This window comes from Staurois parvus, unplaced genomic scaffold (genome assembly GCF_062004578.1).
Source record: "Staurois parvus isolate SC_StPar_1 unplaced genomic scaffold, SC_StPar_1.0 ptg000931l, whole genome shotgun sequence".
Classification (NCBI taxonomy): Eukaryota; Metazoa; Chordata; class Amphibia; order Anura; family Ranidae; genus Staurois; species Staurois parvus.
This window is the reverse complement of record NW_028318727.1, coordinates 1,246,916-1,270,000: the sequence shown is the minus strand read 5'-3', so window position 1 is coordinate 1,270,000 and position 23,085 is coordinate 1,246,916. Positions and strand designations below refer to the sequence as shown.

The 23,085-nt window shown below is 45.8% G+C and overlaps 1 protein-coding gene across 1 annotated transcript in view; it reads right to left on the bottom strand.

The window, feature by feature from the left end:
• RAI1 (retinoic acid induced 1) overlaps positions 1-15,834 on the bottom strand; it is a 291,210-nt gene extending 275,376 nt beyond the window's left edge. The window contains exon 1 of the mRNA XM_089656730.1: positions 15,661-15,834. The gene's annotated coding sequence lies outside the window, so the exon portion shown is untranslated. The remainder of the gene's footprint in view (positions 1-15,660) is intronic.
• Positions 15,835-23,085: the final 7,251 nt, after the last annotated feature.

Below are 23,085 nucleotides of genomic sequence, written 5' to 3'. Positions count from 1 at the left end.
GCGATAATTTACCTCTGTTTAGTAAACTGATCTCTTCCTGTAATCTCGCGAGATTATAGTAAAAGCAGCCGTTTTCCAGCGTTTGTAGATTGGTCGAAAATCAGCTGATTTTTCGGCCGAAAAAAAAAAAAAAAAAAAAAAAAAAAAAAAAAATCGGCCGATTTTCGCACCGTTAATGGGTTAACTGGTCGGCCGTTTTTCTGGATTTTGGCACATTGTTTTAGTTGGTAAAGTTGGAAAAAAATTGTCCGGTTTTGCCGAAAGGCCGATTTTTGCGGCAATGATGGGCAAATCGGCCGATCTTTTTACCGATAAAAAAAATCTGAGGAGAAGAAGAAGGAGGAAGAATTCCAGTCTGCTATTATATTTGACACTAAAAAGTATAGCGGTTGCAACATTGTATCTATTTGTATCTGAATAAAAACATCTGTATCCGAAATGGATACAAATAGATACATTGTTGCAACAGCAATACTTTTTCATGTCAAATATAATAGCGGAGCTCTCTGCCGGGACAGAAGTAATTAAATGCCGGCCGTAGACGGGATGAAAATCGGCCGATTTTTTTTGTTACCGTTGGTGGTAATGTCAGCCTATTGAACGACTGATTTTTCGTTTTTTTGTTAAAAAGACAGCCGGTTTTCGACCCATCTATGGCCTGCATTCGTTCGGAGAACTGATCTACTCATAAAAGGCATTCACAGGAGAACTGTGTTCTCCGAGAATGCCGGAGAACTGAGCAGCGATCATTTACCGCTGGTTCATAAATGGACACCATAGTCTTTTACCAGAGTTTAGGGGCAGTTACATGTTCTTCTCCTGAACGCGGAAAAATTGGTTTGGCCAAAAAAACAATAAACACAGCAAAAAAATGCATGTAAACGCATCTAAACACTAGCTGGGTTTATTCATGTCAATGGAAAATACTCTATCCAACCAAATGAATAAACATCCAAGCGCTAAACACGGTATCGCGTTCAGCATTTTTCCGCTGCCAGGAGAGCTAAACGTCCAGGAGAGTTCATGTATACAGGAGGCCCTAAACTTAAAATTTTTTAAAAACTGCAAACAGGGTTTTTATTTATTTATTACAGGTAATTATATAGCGCTGTCCGTTTATGCAGCAATATATTTAAATTTTTTTTTTCTACATTCACATCAGTCCCTAACCCTCAAGGGGTGTACAGTCTAAGGTCCCTAACTCACATTCATACATACACATACTAGGGACAATTTAGACAGGAGCCAATTCACCTACCAGCATGTCTTTGGAGCGTGAGAGGAAACTGGAAAACCCACGCAGGCACAGGGAGAACATGAAAACTCCAGGCAGGTAGTGCCATGGTTGGGATTTGAACCAATGACCCTAGTACTGCCAGAAGTGCTAACCACTTAGCCACTGTGCTGCCCTTGCATCCCCATAGGTTTACTGAAACAGCCTAATGCCCCGTACAGACGATAAGAAAATCGTATGAAAATTTTCGCGGAAACACTGATCGAACGATTTTCTCTTCGCCGATGAGCAGGATGTTTTAACCGATAACGATATTGTGAACGAAAAAATCTGGTTGAACAACAGTAAAAAAATATTGTTGTTTTGCATACGAACGACCGATTTTCTAAGCGGTGGTATGGAGATACCCAGTCGCGGGAGACTGGGGTCCGTTACACTAACCACTTAAGACAGGAGAGACGCTACTGTGCCTTCTCCTTGCCTGTCAGCAGTAATATACACTGAGCCGCGCATGCACAGCTCACAGTACATTTCCGGTACCACCCTCTGTCGTGATGAAGTGACTCCTGTGCGCACGCCATTCATGCACCTAGAAAGATTGACCAGGAGAAGATAAAAGCACCAAAGCACTGACAGCACAGCACTAAGGGGGTTCCTTTGACAGGTAAGTAAAATGCTGTACATACTAGCACATCATGGGGGGGGGGGGGGGGCATTAAAATAAAAAAAATAAAAAAAAAGAGTGGAATTTAATTCGATTTAAATGCTGGACCTCCTGTATTAAGGTGATACCCATAATAACCAGATTCTTCCATTTTATTACCAGCTCTGACCATGCAAAATAGAATGAAGAATCTGATTTGTTGCCAGGGGAAACTCCGTTTGTCAGGCATTTTGATAAATGAGGTCTAATGGTCCTCATTTATCACAGAGCAGAAGCAAGAAAGGTTGTGCTGCCCACGACAACCAATCACATGCTACCTACGGGTAACAAAGTTTTTCTTTCAGACTCGTAGGAGGAAAATAGTTATTGCCGTTTTGGAGCTACTATGTCATAACCGGTGGTTTGGGGGCCATTCACAGTAGTGCGTGATATGGTGCCCTTAAAGTACAAGCACGCTTAGATGCGTTGTTACTTTTTTCTAGCAAAAAAATTAAAAAATTGCAGCTCGACGTTGGGATAGTACCCAATACTTGTGCAGTTTGTGTTCCACGACATTAAAGACATGCTGCACTTATGCATTGTACACCAACACACTTGGAAGGCGTGAACAGGGCACATGGGAAATGAATTGCATTAGTGTCTATAGGGCCCGTTCACACCTGTGCGACACATTTCCATGCAGCTTGGAAAAAGGCAAAAGAGCTTCTTTTAGTACATTTTTAGACTTCAAAAGGAGCGCATGAAGAACTTATGAAAATGCATTATAAAATGCGTGAAGAAGACATGAAAATGCAGAACCTTAAACTCCAAACAAACAGCTAAATACAAGGCTGAAATACATATAAGGAGTAGTTTTACCTGTCAAATGATTTGTATTTATGTCAATCCATTTCTGAGATTTACACAGCCCAGCTGGACAGTACAGACAATTTGGTGACTTGACTTTTCTCTCCCGCCGAATTACCAGTACAGCGTTGTCGCCTCCCTCCCCACAGCCTGTGATTGGACAGTGAAGGAGAAGAAGGAGACTCGTAAGGTTAATCCTCTGCTCACTTTTTTCTCTGTTCCTCTCATTATAATCCTGTTTAGCAAAACATGAACACTCCAGCATATCTGAATGGCCTCTAGTCCTAATTTTCACTCTCCCAGTCTGAGCTCTACTGTACAGGGAATTGCAGAAGGCTGATACAAGGTCACATTTAAGTGCTGATGTAAAATCAGGCAAGCATCTGCACTACAAAGTTGATGGTAGATCTAAAGGAGATTGTTTAATGTATATTCAGCTTTAAATGTATGTAAAAATGCACTACACATGCACCCATAGCCAGGGGCGGACTGACAACTCATGGGGCCCCTGGGCAATAGGGGATCATGGGGCCCCTGTGTCCTTGCCCAAACTCAAAAAAGCCTATGAAAAAAAAAAAAAAGGTACCAGGGGCATCTCATGGGGCCCCCTACTGACCCCGGGCCCACAGGCAGTGCCCGAGTTTCAAAATGGTTAGTCCGCCCCTGCCCCTAGCCCAATCATGATCCTCCTAGCCCAACCCCCAGCAAGATATACTCCCCCATCCTTGCCCTGTTACAACATTCTTGCTACAGAAGTCCACCCTGCTCTTGTGTTGGATGGTGTGGGGGCTTCGCTGGGCGGACGGCGGAGGGGGCTACGCTGGGCGGACGGCGGAGGGGGCTACGCTGGGCGGACGGCGGAGGGGGCTACGCTGGGCGGACGGCGGAGGGGCTTCCTTGGGCGGACGGCGGAGGGGCTTCGCTGGGCGGATGGGCTTCCCTGGGCAGAGGGGCTTCACTGGGCGGATGGTGTCGAGGGGCTACACTGGGCAGATGGCGTTGGGGCTACACTGGGCAGATGGCGTCGGGGCTACACTGGGCAGATGGCGTCGGGGCTACACTGGGCAGATGGTGTCAGTCGACTCACAGTCAGATTGTTTGGGCTTGGTGATCGGCCATCCATGCCTGAGAACCATCACATGGGGGAAGTGATATTCTCCCCCATACCCAGAAGTCCTTCTCTTTTACAGCAAGGGAGCAAGAGCTCTGCAGAGGAGGCAGTAGAGAAGCATGGATAGATAGGTATACCTTCCTCAGGGGTGGGATGTTAGCAGGCACTGTCACTTATGGACAAGTAAGTGTCTCCTCAAGTGGGCCCTAAACACGCAAAGTACAGGCTCACTTTAAAAAGTGTAACTTCACTTTTGTTGAGAAAAGACAATTCCCTCCGGGTGATCAATGTTCACTGCATTTTTCCTTTCCTCTGCCACCTCCAGGCACTTTAAGAGGTGCCAAATGCTGGGATGTGAAGGTGGGCATTTCAGCCATGTGACCCCTGTGATCGGCAGTCAAAGTAGTCACATGAATGGAAAGCTCCTGATCACAAGTATGGATCAGCAGCTTTCTGGTACCCGCCTGTTACTTTGCTGGGAGCATGCTCTCAGCACAGTAAAGTGTTCACCTAGGGACGCAGATAGGCGGCAGCTTGATGTTATAGCCCCCCACTGAGAGGCTGCATATATCAGTACAGCCTGCGGGAAGTGATTAACAAACTTTGTCGAAGATTCTTAATTGTTCTGAAGAAATACTTGTTTGTTTCACTAAACTGACTGCATGCTCAATCTGAATGTGAGGATCTGGGTCATTATAATCAGCTGCTGCACTCTCAAGTGTTCTGAGAAAAGTTGCAGGGTTTGCATCCCTTTAAAATCACGTGTCAAACACAAGGCCAGCGGGCCAAAATTGGCCCACCAGGCCATTTTGTGTGGCCCTCACACCTCCCCTGCAGCTGTGGCACCCCCCTCATCTTCACTGCCACCCTGTCTCAGCAGTCAGTAACAAAGAGGACAGAACTCCTCTGCCAGGTCCTGCGCTTCTCTGTGCAGCCATGGAGAGGCTTGTCCTTGTACCCTCTCTGCCTCAGCAATTGGCAATAGAGAGGAGGACAGAATTCCTCCTACAGATCCTCTACCTCCCTGTGCAGCTGCAGCACCCTCTTGCCCACCTCCTCTCCAGCCCTCTTCCAGACCCTGCACTTTGTTTCCCAACTCCCACCCAGCTTCTTCCCAGCAGCAGCTCAAGGTAAGGGGTGCACTGAGATGTAAGGAAGGGTAAGGGACTGCTGGAGGAGCGCTTGACATCTGATGTAAGGGGCAGTGCTTTGATAAGGTCATCCAGCGCCCAGGGCAAGGAAGCACCCCCCCCCCTTTATTATGTACAAGTTTAGGGGATTCTAACCTCAGCAGCCATCCACTTGTCAGAATTCCTTGTATCAGAATGAGCTCACTGGCGCCCCCATCTATACAGTAAACCGCTGCGCCCAGGGCAGCCGCCCCTCCTGCCCACCCCTTGTCCCTGGTAAAGGGAGATGGTGTGCTCTCAGTCTGAAACCCCTGCTTTAGATGTATTTAACCCTTGGAGAGTATCTCATCAAAGCTGAAATTCCTTTTGCAAAGGAAGCTCTAAATCTGACTTGTATCTTAGTTTAGACGTCTGGTAAAATCAGTGAGCCAATCACAACAGCAGGAAATTACATTTCAAAAGGTGTTTTGTTTTTGCACCAATTACAACATGGCTTGTGTAGCAGCCGAATATTATTTGTTATACAGGATTTACATTGCGCCAACAGTTTACGAAGCGCTTTACAACCTACAATTACAATACAATTTAATACATAAGAATAGGAGGGCCCTGATCGTTAGAGCTTACAATCTAGGAGAATGCTATATTGTTTATTTTTACATTTTCTATATTATAAATATATATATATATATATATATTTTTTTTTTTTATGGAAGTGGAGTCACCCTTTAAGCTCTGAAGTGCAATTAGGCCCTCAGGGGCTAACTCATAAAAGGTTGAAATTGATTCTGACAAAATTCTCATAGGAAATTAAGATCCTGGCCGTTTTGCCTATTTATAAATCAGCTCTGGGCAATTTCTCACATTTCAATGGTTTTTTTATGTCACTATATTTTTCCAGACTATCTGCTTCTTACTGTTTAAAAAAAAAAAAAAAAAATTGCTTCATTCTTCCAAATTTAGCAATATTACCTTCCTCTACAAAAAATTGGATTCGAAGTGAACCTGTCCTGTACACACCGTGGTTTGGTCGCAGAACTAATATCCAATTAAATCAATGCTCTAGGAATAAGCGACATTCCTCCTGCCAAGGTGATGTCATGAATTGGTAGAGGGTTCCCAGTGTGTGTTCTCTGAAATACTGGAGCTGTGTATGCTAGACAGGTAGATATTACATTATATACATACATATATACACACACACATATAATATATATATATATATATATATATATATATACATATATGTATATACATACATACACACATACACATATACACACACACATATAGATATATATATTTAATTTGTTTATTCCCCAACCCCCCCCCCCCCCCCGCCCAAACAACGTGTGACACCCAGCTGCTTATTTCACACCTGCCACAGGCGTCTTGTTCCCTGGGGTCACCCCCAAATTCAGGTCACTCATTTGTCAGCGTCAGCCAGCTATACACCATGTTCTCCTCACCGCAATGTTAAGGTCACACCATCATAACTGCCACCCCGTGCCTGCTGCGGGGTGTACCTACCGTGCTTTCTTTAAATGGTGACCAGATGCCTGCAAAAGTCTGTGGGACTGCAAGACCCAGAGCACCCAGCCATCCCTACAGCCTTTAATTCGCTATCTTAAGGGCTCATACACAGTTGCTTAGCTCTCTGAAGAGAGAACTACGTATTGATCGCTCTTCAGAGAGCATTAGACAGGCATTGAGGAGGCGTTGTGTCGCCTCCCTACTGCCTGCTTGCAGAGTGGCTTCATTTACTTGCAGAGAACCCGCTGAAAAAGACAAAGGATATAATTCCTCCCATAAGGGCTCATGTACACGGGGCATTTGGAAAACTTTTCTGAACGTTGGAAACTGACTGCTGGAAAACGCAGGTTACAAAAAAGTCAGTTTAGCCGCGTTTGCATACCGCCGTTTATGTGCATTTCCGTTTAGAAGCGTTTTTAACCACTTCCCGACCGGCCGTTGTATATAAACGGCCGGACGGTGGCAGTACAGGGTCGGGTGGCCATTTATGAACGGCCTCCCCGCACCCTGCTTGTGCGCGCTCCCTGGGAGTGAAACACCGATCGTCGGACGGGACCTCTGTAAGAGGTCCCGATCATGTGATCACTGATTGGCCAATCAGTGATCACATGCAAAGTAGTAAGCAAGATGTCACTTGTGACATCATTGCTTACTATGTGTGAAATCTGTGAATGATCACAGAGGTCACATGGTACAAGGCTATTCACAACAGCCTTGTACCATGTGACAAGCTGTGACCAATCACAGCTCACTCAGTATTTCTCAATGAGTGCAGGAATGCACACAGAGAGAAAGAGAAATGGTTGCTTTTACATCCTATATGGGTATAAAAGCAATCAGTAAAAAAAAAAAAAAAAAAATCTTCATCACCCCCCACAAGTAGTACAGTGTCACCATGGTGACACTGTACTGCTAGGGTGACAGTATGTAAAAAAAATAAAATAAATAAAAAATAATAATATAAAAAAATAAAATAAAAATGTAAAAAAATGTTTAAAAATTATAATTTTTGGTTATAAACTAATTTGTTTTTTTTTGTTTTTTTGCTAAAAAGATAACAGAATACATTTTGGCAAAGATGTATGATGAAATATTATTTGCAAAATTTTATTAAAAAAAACACTTTTGTTCAAAATATTTGGACTTTTTCATTACATAGCAAAAAAAATAAAAATCCCAGTGGTGAATAAATACCACCAAAATAAAGCTTTATCTGTCTCAAAAAAATGGTAAAAAATTAATTTGGGTACCGTGTTGCATGACCGCGCAATTGTCATTCAAAGTGTGATAGTGCTGAAAGCTGAAAATTGCCCTGGTCAGGAAGGGGGTGAAAGTGTCCGGACTGGAAGTGGTTAAAAGATAACCGCAGGAGACCTTCCCAAATGCCCAGAATGGACTTAAAAACAGTAGAAAATTAACTATTTCAGACATTTTGAGAGAAATAGAGAGAGCAGAAGCAGAGAGAGCAGTATGTGTGGAGATGTCCTATCTTTTCTGGTTGTATTCACTATGGATCCCATCATGAGTATAATGCGGCGTGTTCTATCATTTTTTCCTTCACGCAAAACTTGGAACTGACTGCGCTGGTGTACCGCGGGTAAAATCTACTCCTGAACGCAAGCTTGGTGCATTAAAAAAAAAATGACTGTAAACTCAACTGCCTGTAAAGGACGATATGTACACGGACACATAGGAGAACATTAGGGGGAGTTCAGGGGCTGCTGAAAAAAAATGCAGAACAGCTCCTGAACGTCAGTTTATCAGCTGCAGTGTACATGAGCTCTAAAGCATCAAGACCGTGGCATGTGTATACCCCTGGCTGCAGCTAAAAGGGGAACAGTTGTTGTTGGTGGTGGTAAAATGCAGCTCAACTACAGGGTTTTACTTCCCCTCAACTGCTAATGTGAACGAGCCCTAAAGGAAGCCTGCACTGAGACTGCCAAGAAACACAAATGTGCTTGCTTGGGCATCCAAGGCAAACAAAGCTAAACAAACAAAGGGAAAAAAGAAAGGGAGTCAAACTCATGTGACTGGCCTCTCTTGGCCAGTCATGGATATCTCTGCAGCATTAGGCTGACAAAACTCGGGGCGACATCTCAGGTTCCACTTTACTGTCTGCATTTTATGAATGGGCTTTTGAAGTAGAATAGCCTCTTCTTCAGGATATATAGTATTTCATGAAGAGAAGACCATCATGCTTGGAAAGGTCGCACTGCACTATATTTAGTTAGCCAATTAAAGGTACTGGATCTCCCTAAATCCAAACTTCTGTCGATGGCTAACACTACACAACACTCTGCTTCTGTTATGAATGGGCTGTGAAATGCAGGCCAGTGTGGACATACATTACGGTGTAAAGCAGAGAGTCTATATTATTGTTATACAGTATTTATAAAGCGCCAATAGTTCGCTCAGCGCTGTACATTACAAAGGGGGACAGAACATGTGACAGAACAATACCAATACAATGCAAAACATGAGGGGATTGAGGGCCCTGCTCCTTGGAGCTTAAAGCCATAGTCTAGGCAGAAGAACGTCACCGGCACACCATGGATCCCCAGTGTAGGTCCAAAACTTTATTCAGCGATCACATCGGTCCTGCAAAGTTCCAAAACGTTGCTTTTGCTGTAACAATGTGATCGCTGAATAAAAGCTTTGGACCTACATTGGAGATCCACAGTGTGCTGGTGACGTTCTTCTGCCTTGCTCATCTTCGGTTCCAGACGATGGTCACTACAGCACCTGCTTACATACACAGCCGTTATCCAGGGACGCGTACGTTGGGACTGTGGATTGGAATAGCCATAGTCTCTCCCCCAAATGCTGGTCCCACTCTCCAAAACCTTATTCGCAGTTACACTTTATATCAGCTGTGTTGCTGCCTGGAAATGTCTAAAATTGGCATTGACAGCGATCCCCGAAGATTGCACATATATGAATGTGTTGGGTTGATGTTTGGAACGTTCCCAAGACACCAGAGAATGTTCATCGGAGGTGTGGAAATTTTTGAAAAAAAAATCTACTCGCCCGGGGACTAAACCGGTGCCCCGATCTACTTGTCCCTCGTGACAATCTACTCGTCCGGGGACTAAACCGGTGCCCCGATCTACTTGTCCCTCGTGACAATCTACTCGTCCGGGGACTAAACCGGTGCCCCGATCTACTTGTCCCTCGTGACAATCTACTCGTCCGGGGGCTAAACCGGTGCCCCGATCTACTTGTCCCTCGTGACAAGCTACTCGCCCGGGGACTAAACCGGTGCCCCGATCTACTTGTCCCTCGTGACAATCTACTCGCCCGGGGGCTAAACCGGTGCCCCGATCTACTTGCCCCTCGTGACAATCTACTCGCCCGGGGGCTAAACCGGTGCCCCGATCTACTCGTCCCTCGTGACAATCTACTCGCCCGGGGGCTAAACCGGTGCCCCGATCTACTTGTGCCTCGTGACAAGCTACTCGCCCGGGGACTAAACCGGTGCCCCGATCTACTTGTCCCTTGTGACAATCTACTCGTCCGGGGGCTAAACCGGTGCCCCGATCTACTTGTGCCTCGTGACAAGCTACTCGCCCGGGGACTAAACCGGTGCCCCGATCTACTTGTCCCTCGTGACAATCTACTCGTCCGGGGGCTAAACCGGTGCCCCGATCTACTTGTCCCTCGTGACAATCTACTCGTCCGGGGGCTAAACCGGTGCCCCGATCTACTTGTCCCTCGTGACAATCTACTCGTCCGGGGGCTAAACCGGTGCCCCGATCTACTTGTCCCTCGTGACAATCTACTCGTCCGGGGGCTAAACCGGTGCCCCGATCTACTCATCCCTCGTGACAATCTACTTGTCCGGGGACTAAACCGGTGCCCCGATCTACTTGTCCCTCGTGACAATCTACTCGTGCGGGGGCTAAACCGGTGCCCCGATCTACTCGTCCCTCGTGACAATCTACTCATCCGGGGGCTAAGCCGGTGCCCCGATCTACTCGTCCCTCGTGACAATCTACTCGTCCGGGGGCTAAGCCGGTGCCCCCATCTACTCGTCCCTCGTGACAATCTACTCGTCCGGGGGCTAAGCCGGTGTCCCGATCTACTCGTCCCTCGTGACAATCTTCTCGTCCGGGGACTAAACCAGTGCCCCGATCTACTCGTCCCTCGTGAAAATCTACTTGTCCTGATAAAATTTTTTTTTTTTTAACCAAAACCGTATTGAAAATCAGGAGGTGGTTTATGGAATGTCGGGGCTTTTAAAAACAAAAGGAGCTTTATGGCCACTTAAACGTGTAATATTTTTAACATTGCGCTGTTTATCTCCTCCTCCCCTCCCTGTCTCCAGCACCACCCCCGGGGACTAGCAGGGAGGGGAGAGACCTTGCAGTGTAATGAGCACCGATTGGCTGCTCATCAGGAAAGGGGCGTGTCGGTCTTATCCTTTATCCCTTTCGCTGCCAGAGCCATTTTTGTGTTTTTTGCACACGTTTAAAAAACCATTTAAAGTCCTGAAGATTACACAAAACTCCAGAACATGATATATTTTTTTAAATCAGAGACCCTAGAAAATAAAATAGTGGTAGTTCCAATTTTTTTTATGTCACACGATATCACAAAGTTCTAGGAAACACAAAATTTAAGTAAAAAAACCACTTAGATTAATTTTAGGGCACAAAAATCAATAGAATTATCCAATTTTTTTGTAAAATATAAAAGATGAGGTTGCATCGAGTAAATAGATATCCAACACGTCAAACCTTAAATTTGCATGCACTCATTAAACGGCAACACACTTTAGTACCCTCTATTTTATATAGGTGACGCTTATAGACCTCTTATAGGTCATCAGTTTAGTGTTACGGAGGCGGTCTGGTGCTAGAATTATTGCTCTCATTCTGGCGTGTGCGGCGATAATTAACATGTGTATCGCAATCGTTGTTTTCATGTGTGGGTGTACCAGCGCATGCTTTTAAGTTTGTGTGTGTGTACATATGTGGCAGTGGGGGCCTTGAAAAATATGGGGGGGGGTATATGCTTGGGTGTAACTTACTTTCTTTTTATTAAAAAAGAAAATTTTAACTTTACTTTTTTTTTATCACACAGGGTACAAAAAGTCCCCTATTGGATGATTTTTTTTGGTGACAGGTTCTCTTTTCTGAGACATCCAGGGTCCCTGCATGTCTCCCCTGTGCTCCTCTGAATGTAATGCAGTGCACATCGCACTCCGTTACATTCTTTCCTGGCCTCCATGGCTGGGAAAATGTCAACGAGGACCCGGAAGTGATTTCACATCACTTCTGGGTCAGGACAAGAAGGGGAGGAGAGCGGGCGTGTCCGCTCTCCTCCCCCCCTCTATACCCACATCCCGACACACCGCCAGCACCCACTGACTGGTCCCGGGCCCACAGATAGGCAAGTGGAGCCCGGGACATACAGCGGGCAGGGGCGCGGTGGCTGGCACTGTGGGCTGTGTGGAAGCAATCGGGAGGCAGCGCTGCCACCCAAATGCTTCCACCTGACATATGATCCCTGCTTGCTTGCCCGCAGCAGGGCTAAAGGGAAAAAAAAAAAACAAACAAAAAAAAAACCAAAAAACCTACCTGCCCGGCACCCGGAAGTACATGTCCCGGGAGTTGGGCGATATAAATTGCACATCCCTGTTCATCCAATCCGGTCATTCTTGGTTGGACTGGGGATAGGTCTGTAGGTCCAATGGTAGACATACAAAACCAGGAGTACACTGCTCAACCTCCCATTTTGAACCAACGCAGTGCACAGCCAAAGCCTCTTCCCGGGCTCAATATTTGTAGGCAATTTAGAAGCCGGCACACCACAATGGCAGCCATACTTTGCCCAAGCCTTTTCGCTAAGGGAATCAATCATCTTTTTTTCCAGCCAATTAGTATTGGCCTTGCCCTGAGACAGGTCGGGCCAGTGGAAGTTTTCCAAGACTTTCTATAGGAATGAGCATGTGTGGTTATCCCATTCTAATTCATGTTTGTACCATGATTCTTTGTTACAAAGGTTGTGTGCTGGGCCACTTGTCTATGAGCAGCTTAAAGAGGAACTTCAGCTGGCGGTTATTGTCCTCCCCTGCCCCTCCACTGTGGCACCATCTTTGGATATCCCACACATGCTTGGGTATACCACACCTGTAACACATCTGTGCACACACAGGGCTATTCCCATGCATGCGTGCCACTGGTGTCAGATATCGGACCTTGTGCAGGCCCATGGCTTGGGTGTGCATGTGCAGGAATACCCCTGCACATATAAAGATGTGCCCCAAGACCCAAAGAATCTCATGGTGCACGTGTCCTTCAACAAAACACTAACTTCTGGGATGTGTGACATGGAAACCCAGAAGGTAGAAGGGCCTGATGTGGAACTTTCAAAAATGGCAGAACATCAAATTTTTGAAGGGAGGGGGAGGAACCAGGAAAGAATAAATGTTTTCATGGGTGAAGGTTCACTTTAAAGACAGAAAGAAAGTTAAACCAAAATCTTTTTTGCAACTTGTTTGGCATCATGCCTCACTACAGGGCTACCGGTAGGGGGATATACCTATCCTATCTGTACGGTATGAGATCTGGGCCCCCTCAGTTTAGCAGGAGGCCTGGGGGTAGAGAGGAGACTCTTTAAATATCAATGGAGACATGCATAGTAATCCCACAGGCTGGGCCACCCAGCAATTAAAATTTCCCAGGCCTCATCAGCTAAGCAGCGGGGGCCAGGGACAAAGAGGGGACTATTTACTAATTTTTGGGAGTGGGCAGAGTATTCTCATGTCAGAGAAGATTACTTCACATTGATGAGAATAAGGGTCTTTTCCCCACAACCTGTGGGGGTTACATTGGTGGCCAGTGGGAAGAATGCGCCTTACATTGGTGGCCAGTGGGAAGAGTAGGGAGAATGCTCCTTACATTGGTGGTCAGTAGGGAGAATGCTCCTTACATTGGTGGTCAGTGAGAAGAATACTCCTTACATTGGTGGGCAGTGGGAAGAATGCTCCTTACATTGGTGGTCAGTGAGAAGAATGCTCCTTACATTGGTGGTCAGTGAGAAGAATGCCTCTTACATTGGTGGTCATTGGGAAGAATGCTCCTTACATTGGGGGTCAGTGGGAAGAATGTCCCTTACATTGGGGGGCAGTGGGAAGAATGTCCCTTACATTGGTGGTCAGTGAGAAGAATGCTCCTTACATTGGTGGTCAGTGAGAAGAATGCCTCTTACATTGGTGGTCATTGGGAAGAATGCTCCTTACATTGGGGGTCAGTGGGAAGAATGTCCCTTACATTGGGGGGCAGTGGGAAGAATGTCCCTTACATTGGGGGTCAGTGGGAAGAATGTCCCTTACATTGGAGGTCAGTGGGAAGAATGTCCCTTACATTGGGGGTCAGTGGGAAGAATTCTCCTTACATTGGTGGTCAGTGGGAAGAATGCTCCTTACATTGGTGGTCAGTGGGAAGAATGCCCCTTACATTGGTGGTCAGTGGGAAGAATTATGTTGGTGCTCAATGAGAAGAATGTCAGAGAAGGCAGCTAAAAATGTCACTGGTATCATGCCACTGGCTTTTCAGAAAGACTTTGGCCCCAAAATTATACACACACCATCAAATGCGAGGTCAAACAGCCACAGCTCAAGGAACCCCCAAAGATCTCTGAAGGATACCTAGGGTTCTACAGAGCCCTGGTAATAATAGCTGCTCTGTAGTATTCTCCTTCTCCCTAGCTACTTCATAAGAGGTTATGTAGAGAGATGAGCGGTGGAGGAGCTAGGCCAGCACAGATGGTAATTAGACACTCCTAAAAGAGGACATAGCTATGACATGCAAGGACTTGTGCTATAGAACTTCCTCTTCCTGAACAAATCAAATTGGCTGGCAAGTTCGAAGGCACAAAGTGAATTTAATTTATGGAAAAGAAGTCATGAAAAGGAAATATGCTGCAAGTAAACATTAAAAATACTGGATTCTTCTGCACTTTCCTGTATTTTTTTTAGTTGGTGATGGGGTCTTTTTAAAGGATCACTCCACCCAAACCTGGTATTTCAGTTCTGCATAGCTTCTGGCCTGCCGAATCACCACTTTATATCTCATTCTATTTGTATCGTCATTCACTCCAGCAGCTCCGCCAATAGAAATACATCCGCCAATAGCATGCTCTATTGCCCCATTTTTAAAGCAAAAGCGCTTTTTAAAAAACACCTAGAAATACCGATATCAGACTGCAATGGACTATGTCTAAATTATATATATATATATATATATATATATATATATATATATATATACACACACACATATATACATATACACACACACACACACACACACATATATACATATACACACACACACACATATATACACACACACACACACAGACATATATATAAAACATTTATTCTGAATACTTTGTTGCAGTCTGATAACAGTGTATCTTGTTGTTTTGGCTTGTTTAAATGGAAGTACTGAAGACTCCGGATGCACATTGGGCTGGTAGGCCCTTTTTTTTTTTTTAGAGTCAGGATGTTTTTGGACATTTTTTCATAATAATTCTACTAGTTTCTAGGCAAATTGTATTATGTTTAGAAAACACACCGGTATTTACAAACATTCGGAACCATTATCACAGAATTCTTTTTACCGCCGTTCCAGTAAACCAGCACTGCACATCTTTGCAGAGGCCCACCTACCTGCCACCCATTAACGCTGTGAAGAGTGCAGCAAGAGGAGAGAGACTTCATGATGCTGTGGGGGGGGTGGGGGGGGAAGCAAATTTCAGTGCTGAGATGTCACCCTCTACGACCCTGAGAGATACAGGAGCTCAGCGAGTGATCAGGACCACCGGCGCCCACCATCAGCTTTGGATGGAGTGACCCTTTAAGTTAGTGTTGCACGCGGCACGCTTACCAGTAGGCATGACATCAGTGCCCAGACAATGCTCATCTATCATGTGCAAGTGACATGTCAGTGTAGAACAAGCTGGCAGTGACAGCAGACACACTGTGCAATAGGATGCCAGCCCCAGGCAGACAGCTTGGCTCCTCAGTAATAGGAATTAGAGGGCGCAGCTATAATGACGGGGTTAATCCGGAGATCCTGGGCTCCCCAGGAGTATACAGGAGTATACAGAGACACTGCATGCATTGCACACTCACCTCTACCAGCCCTGGGCGCCTCTTGGAGGTGGGTAGGAAGCCTCAGGCCATGGATCCTTCACCAGGAACAAAGTGCACAGGAGGGTCAGGCTCTGCAGCATGCAATGCCAGGCTGGCAGGTGAAGGGCAGTGCCCAGCTGTCCCTGCTGCTCCCTTCCTGCTATCCCTACCAGTACAAAGGCTTTCTGAGAACTGCCTGCAAGGGGGGAGCCAAGTGGCCTGCCAACAACAACACTGCCACCTAATGGCCGAATAGCAGAATGCCCTACCTCCTCCTCCGCCCACCCTAGACATTAACCCTTGCAGTGGAACTCCAAGCTGATACAAAAGAAACCCAGGAATGTTACAAAAAGACAGACACCCATGAAAGCTACAAAAGACACCCATGAAAGCAACTTTCTAATCATGAATACGTATTTCAATGTGTTTTTTCGGCGTAATTATTTCAAGTATTTATATAGAATTTACACCACCACTCACAGTAGTCCCTTACAATTTTAAGTCCCTGGTCTTGACTGCATCCATACACATGCTAGTGCAGTGGAACTCCAAGCGGATACAAAAGTAGCCCACGAAAGCTACAAAAGTCGCCCGCGAAAGCTACAACAGACGCCCGTGAAATCTACAACAGACGCCCGTGAAAGCTACAACAGACGCCCGTGAATGCAACTTTCTAATCATGAATACGTACTTCAATGTGTTTTTTCCGCATAGTTATTTCAAGTATTTATATAGAATTTACACCACCACTCACGGTAGTCCCTGACAATTTTAGGTTCCTTGTCTTGCACACATCCATACACACGCTAGGGGCAATTTATACAGGAACCGATGACTTATTTATTTATTTTAGGTACTTTTTTTTTTTTTAGAAGCTTTTTTTAAGATAACCTCAGGAAACCCTCCCAGATGCCCAGAATGCACTGAAAAGTGGTAAACAATTAACTATTTCAGTAATTTTGAGAGGAATAGAGAGAGCAGAAGCAGAGAGAGCAGTATGTGTGGAGATGATCTGTCTTTTCTGGTTGTAGTCACTATGGATCCCATCATGAGCATAATGCGGTGCGTTCTACCATTTTTTTTTCTTCACGCCAAACCTGGAACTGACTGCGCTGGTGTACCGGGTCCATTTGAATACATGGAAAACGCTTTGCATGCATTTCTGATGATGGAAAAAGGCTCCGGTCAGCATCTGAACAGCATTTGGATCTGTCAAAAAACGCTTCTAAACACAAACTGCTAATAAAGGCGGTTAGGCGCATTTACAAGCATTTGAAACGCTGATAAAACCTACTCCTGAATACAAGTTTGGGCATTCCAAAAAGCAACTGTAAACCAGGGGCGGACTGACAACTCATGGGGCTCCCGGGCAATAGGGGATCATGGGGCCCCTGTGTCCTTGCCCACACTCAAAAAAGCCTATAAAAAAGGTACCAGGGGCATCTCATGGGGCCCCCTACTGACCCCGGGCCCTCGGGCAGTTTCCAAATGGTCAGTCCGCGCCTGCTGTAAACTCAACTGCCTGTAAATGACGATGTGTACACGGGCACATAGGAGAACAGTAGGGAGAATTCAGAGGCTATAAAAAAAAAAAAAACAAAAAAAAAAACGCAGAAAAGCTCCTAAAAGTGAGTTTATCAGCTGCAGTGTACATGAGCCCTTAAAGGGATGAGGTGGCAACCCTACATCAAAAACGTATCAAAACCCCCCCGCACCACTTGCATTTTTGGTGCGGGTCCATTGAGGTCTATTACACGCAAATCACAATCTGCTGCGGGGGTAAACAGTCCCTGACCCTTTCTGAAATCCACACCGAATCAAAATGCACAGAAGTGAACTAGATCCATAGGAAATCATGTTAAAATGGACTGTAGTGCGTTTCTGCAGACTAGAAATCGCTCTGAGAACCGAGGGTGAAAGCCCAGAGCCTGTAAAAGTGAATGAAGGGAATACTCGGGACATATCACTGTGTCTCTGGACATGTGTGCCGGTATTTAGAGGACGCTAAAAAAGAGGAACGCCCGACACGTTAACAAAAGATAGCCATCGTCTGTAGATGCGTCTTACAATGAAATGTTCTACTCACCTGAATCCCAATATTCTGTCCCGAGTTTCCGGGTGACCTCTGGTCTTCGGAAATCACTTTGCATGCCAGTCTCTTATTGCTGCCTCTCTCACTGATGTCCAGCACTGATAGGATGTTTGGACATGGCCACTGACCCTCACTTTACTGCAGGGGCAGACTGGCAACTCATGGGGCCCCCAGGCAATAGGGGATCATGGGGCCCCTGTGTCCTTGCCCAAACTCAAAAAAGCCTATGAAAAAGGTACCAGGGGCATCTCATGGGGCCCCCTACTGACCCCGGGCCCTCGGGCAGTGCCTGAGTTTCCAAATGGTCAGTCCGCCCCTGCTCCACTGTTATGGTTCCACAAATTCAAACCAGCGTCAGAATATTCCTTCTTAGAAAGGAGTTACATGGTGCCGGGCTTACTGTTGCTGGAGTTCCGCTGTGACCCCGGTTCACACCTAAGCGTTTTCCTGAACCGCAGAGCAGTCCATTTAACATGATTTCCTATGGAACAGGTTCACATCTCCGCGTTTTCATCCGGTACGTTTTTTTGGAAAGGGTTAGAAACTTTTTTTTAAATGCAAAAAGTTGCGTTTTTGGTTTTATAGACTTCAATGGAAACGCTGCAGAAAAGCATGAAGCGCATTTTAGATCTGCCTAGCAACAAGAAAATAAACTGCATGTGCAAAAATGCAAAACACACTGCAGAAGCAGATTAACCGCAAACTGCAACATATGAGTTTAGATGCATCCTTGCTGCATTAGACTGACCAATGGGCTACATTGCACCAGAACACACATTGCACTGGACACCTCCATTGGGGACCAATCAGCTTCCAGGTTTTATTGTCAACCGTTAATTGAACAAGCTGAATTTAGAAGCTGATTGGTTACCATGCTCAGCCGCACCAGATTCTAAGTGCTCCAGTTTTAGTGAACCTCCTCCATTGGCTCGTGCTGTGTGTTTTTCGTATATTTTAGCCCTGATTCACACTGATGAGGTGCGGAATTTGCAGCGTTTTCAGTGTGAATTCCACACCGCATCAGAATCGCACCCCGTTCATGCAAACCGCTGCGGGTGTGTATGTTAAGTTAACAACACCCCAAAAGCGGTCCGCAAAACGCAGTGAAATCTGCAGAATCGAATCGCATAGGTGTGAATACCCAAGCAATCCAATTCTAGTATGGACCCAAAAAAAAGGATTTGAGACATACATAATATATGGCTCCAATTTCACCGCACACAAATCGCATGTACTTTGCACGGTAATGCGGTGCGGTTCCTGTGCTAATCACATACGATGTACCGCACCGCATATATGTGAACTTAGCCTTACGGATGGTTCACACTATAGAAACGCAGTCCAGATGTGTTCCGGATGTTTTTCCACATGTGCGTTTTTGCCACGTTCTGGATGCGTTTTTGCTTGCATGTTTTTGATGTGTTCCAGTGCGTTTTTTATGCATTCTAGTTGATTTTTCCCCCTCTCTTTTTCTTCAATTCAAATAGGGACATGTGCATTCCAGTGCGTTTGTGATGCATTCCAGTTCATTTTTGATGCATTTTACCTTGTTGCAGTGCAGTTCTGTGCAGGAAAAATGCAGCATGTTCTACTTTTTTTTTCTGCAACCGAAACACACTGGAACTGCAAGCACTGATGTGAACTATGACATTGACAACCATATAACCTACTTTCTGTGTGTTTTGGATGCAGAAAAAAAAGCAACTGAAATGCATGTCGTGTGAACCGGCCCTTAGAGGCGCATTGGGGTGCCATTCACAACAAACGTCACCAATCCACGCAACATGCAATACGACAGCTTACTGCAATTGGAATAATGTGAATGGAGCCGAGAGGAAACCTGAATTGAGGGAAACATAAGGAACTGTTGACGTTGCCTTGGTTGACGTTGCCTAGGTTGACCTTGTCTTGGTTGACCTTGTCTTGGTTGACGTTGCCTTGGTTGACCTTGTCTTGGTTGACGTTGCCTTGGTTGACCTTGTCTTGGTTGACCTTGTCTTGGTTGACGTTGCCTTGGTTGACCTTGTCTTGGTTGACGTTGCCTTGGTTGACCTTGTCTTGGTTGACCTTGTCTTGGTTGACGTTGCCTTGGTTGACCTTGTCTTGGTTGACGTTGCCTTGGTTGACCTTGTCTTGGTTGACGTTGTCTGCAATTTTCAGGTTGTTTCAACCACTTTCAGCAAGTTTGAGTCGTTAAGAAGATGGAAAGTGATTGAAAAAAACAAACAAACAAAGGAAACCTTTGATCGGATTCAAAACTCGAATTTCCAGATTGTAAGAATGGTTGGACTGACATCGACCAAAAACAGGAACTCTGACAAGCAACCTTCATAGAACGTATATGGACATTCCAGCACGTTCAGTCAAGGTTCCACTGTCCATCACTCCTATGAAAACCATGGAGTGTTCGTTTGAACCTTTTGAAAGTCTGATTGCAATGGATTGGATTTCTACATGTGTAGTCAGGTTTGCTGGTGGAAACAAATGTTTTTCTCTGGAAGCATTGCTCCTTACCTGTGACACAAGGAGGAATACATGATGGGCTTGAAATGCTGAACCGCAGTGACCATTTTGGGGAAATGAACAATGCCCAACTATGGGGTGTCCTCAATCCTGGGGGTGGCCATTTCAGGTGAACCAATATGAATGTCTGACAGATTGTGATTGGCTGAAAGAAGACACAGAGAAAGGGGATAGGAACTGCTCTGATTGCTCACCTTGGGAGTGGAAAGAGCCTGCAGGGAGGAGCTGAGACTTGTGGGAGATGTAGTCCTCAGCCTGACTGAGCCTGTGTATCAGATTGGCAATGGAACTACACATCCCAGCATGACCTGGTTCCTTTTGGAAGGTCTCTTTCCACCTCTAACACTGAGTTTGCTGAGCCACCTCAGGAGAAGTGAGGGAGGCCAGCTGTCACTCCAGGCGTTGGTGAAAGGCCGCTGGCTAAACCCTGCTGCACCCCATTACCACTTGAAGACCAGGCCTTTTCTGGAACCTTTTGTTCACATGTAACAATCAGTATTTTTTACTAGAAAATGTCTTAGAACCCCCAAACATCATATGTCTTTTTTAAAGCAGAGGCCCTAGAGAATAAATTGGTGGGTTTTGGCATTTTTCTTTTGTCACACAGTATTTGCGCAGAGTTTGTTCAAATGCAACTTTCCTTGTCAGGGTGTCACCTGCTCACTGAGTTCCATGTAGGGAAGGCCCTGCTTGAACCAGCTTAAAGAGCACCAGGAGCTATTCAGTTTTCAGAATAACACACCTAAGAAAAATGGCAGGCTATACTAGGTGGTCTGGAACACAGATATTCTACCGCCGGGGTCCAGAACACAGATATTCTAATACCAGGGTCCAGAACACAGATATTCTGGACCCCAGCGGCAGAATCCCCGTGTTCCAGAACCCAGTGGCAGAATATCCACGTTCCGGACCCCTGCAGCAGAATATCTGTGTTTTGGACCCCTGCGGCAGAATATCTGTGTTCTGGACCCCTGCGGCAGAATATCTGTGTTCTGGACCCTGGTGTCAGAATATCTGTGTTCTGGACCCCGGCGTCAGAATATCTGTGTTCTGGACCCCGGTGTCAGAATATCTGTGTTCTGGACCCCAGCGGCAGAATATCTGTGTTCTGGACCCCGGTGTCAGAATATCTATGTTCTGGACCCCAGCGGCAGAACATCTGTGTTCTGGACCCCAGCGGCAGAATATCTGTGTTCTGGACCCGGTGTCAGAATATCTATGTTCTGGACCCCAGCGGCAGAATATCTGTGTTCTGGACCCCTGCGGCAAAATATCTGTGTTCTGGACCCCAGTGGCAGAATATCTGTGTTCTGGACCCCTGCTGCAGAATATCTGTGTTCTGGACCCTGTGGCAGTATATCTGTTTTCTGGACCCCAGCGGCAGAATATCTGTGTTCTGGACCCCAGCGGCAGAATATCTGTGTTCCAGACCACCTAATATAAGCCTGCCATTTTTCCTTGGTGTGTTATTCTGAAAGTGAATAGCTACCGGTGGTCTTTAAGCTGGTTTGAGCAGGGCACTGCGGACCCCCTAATATAAGCCTGGCTTTATTTATTTCAGGTACTTATATAGTGCTGTCAGTTTACACAGCGCTTTACATATATATTGTACATTCACATCAGTCCCTAACCCTCAAGGGGCGTACAATCTAAGGTCCCTAATCCTCAAGGGGCGTACAATCTAAGGTCCCTAATCCTCAAGGGGCGTACAATCTAAGGTCCCTAACTCACATTCATACATACACATACTAGGGACAATTTAGACAGGAGCCAATTCACCTACCAGCATGTCTTTGGAGAGTTGGAGGAAACCCGCACAGGCACAGGGAGAACATGTAAACACCAGGCAGGTGGTTCCATGGCTGGAATTCGAACCAACAATCCTAGTAGTGCCAGGTGGAAATGCTAACCATGCTGCCCTATTTTTCTTTGGTGTGTTATTCTGAAAAAAATGAATAGCTACCGGTGGTATTTCAGCTGGTTCGATCATGGTACTCCCTACATGGAACTCAGTGAGCAGGTGACACCCTGACAAGGAACATCCATGATGGAATTATGTGGAGCCATGTTACTTGGGCTCCTCTAGGCCTAAAAAAGTTGCCATTTGCTGCCACCTAGTGGATACAATTCACATTACAATATATACAGGCAGCCAAACTTGTGACATGTAGGAAGAAAACACAAATTTCCTGGCTGTTATGCAGATCCTGCTTCCACATCTCTTTAGGTGTAGAGGCCCATTCACACTGATAGCGTAACGCATTGCGTGCTTTTTTTTGCATGTTAACGCGCACTGCTTTAATGAATCTTATTCAAATGAATGGGCTGCCACCACAACACAATGGACAGGCACCACTGTTGCCAATGCAGCGTCCCACAATGCATGGCAGTTGTGCATACTTGTCAACAGCTTTCTCCCAGTCCCTAGAATTCTGTCACCCACCCACCCATGGCCCACACATGTATACACCCTCCTTTTTAGGTGACCCCACCCACATCGAACTCACCTTTTTGGATGCTTCTGTCTCCATTAATGCAGGAGCCACCAGCTTGTTGGTCCCATCCGTAATACCCTGCAGGACAAAATGCAGGACAGTTGGCATCTATGTTTTTGGCGTTCCTTCGTGCATGTTAATTGGAGCTGCATTGCCCTATTGGATTGAGGTGACATTGAGGTGTCCTGAGCAGCTGCACACCCTTGTTTAGGTGAGCAGCCGGTGGGCAGTAGGGCCACAGGTCAACCACTTGCTTTCACCGACTCCTGGCCGCTCACTGCTTACTAAATTAGAGCTTCTATAAAATCTGTAACC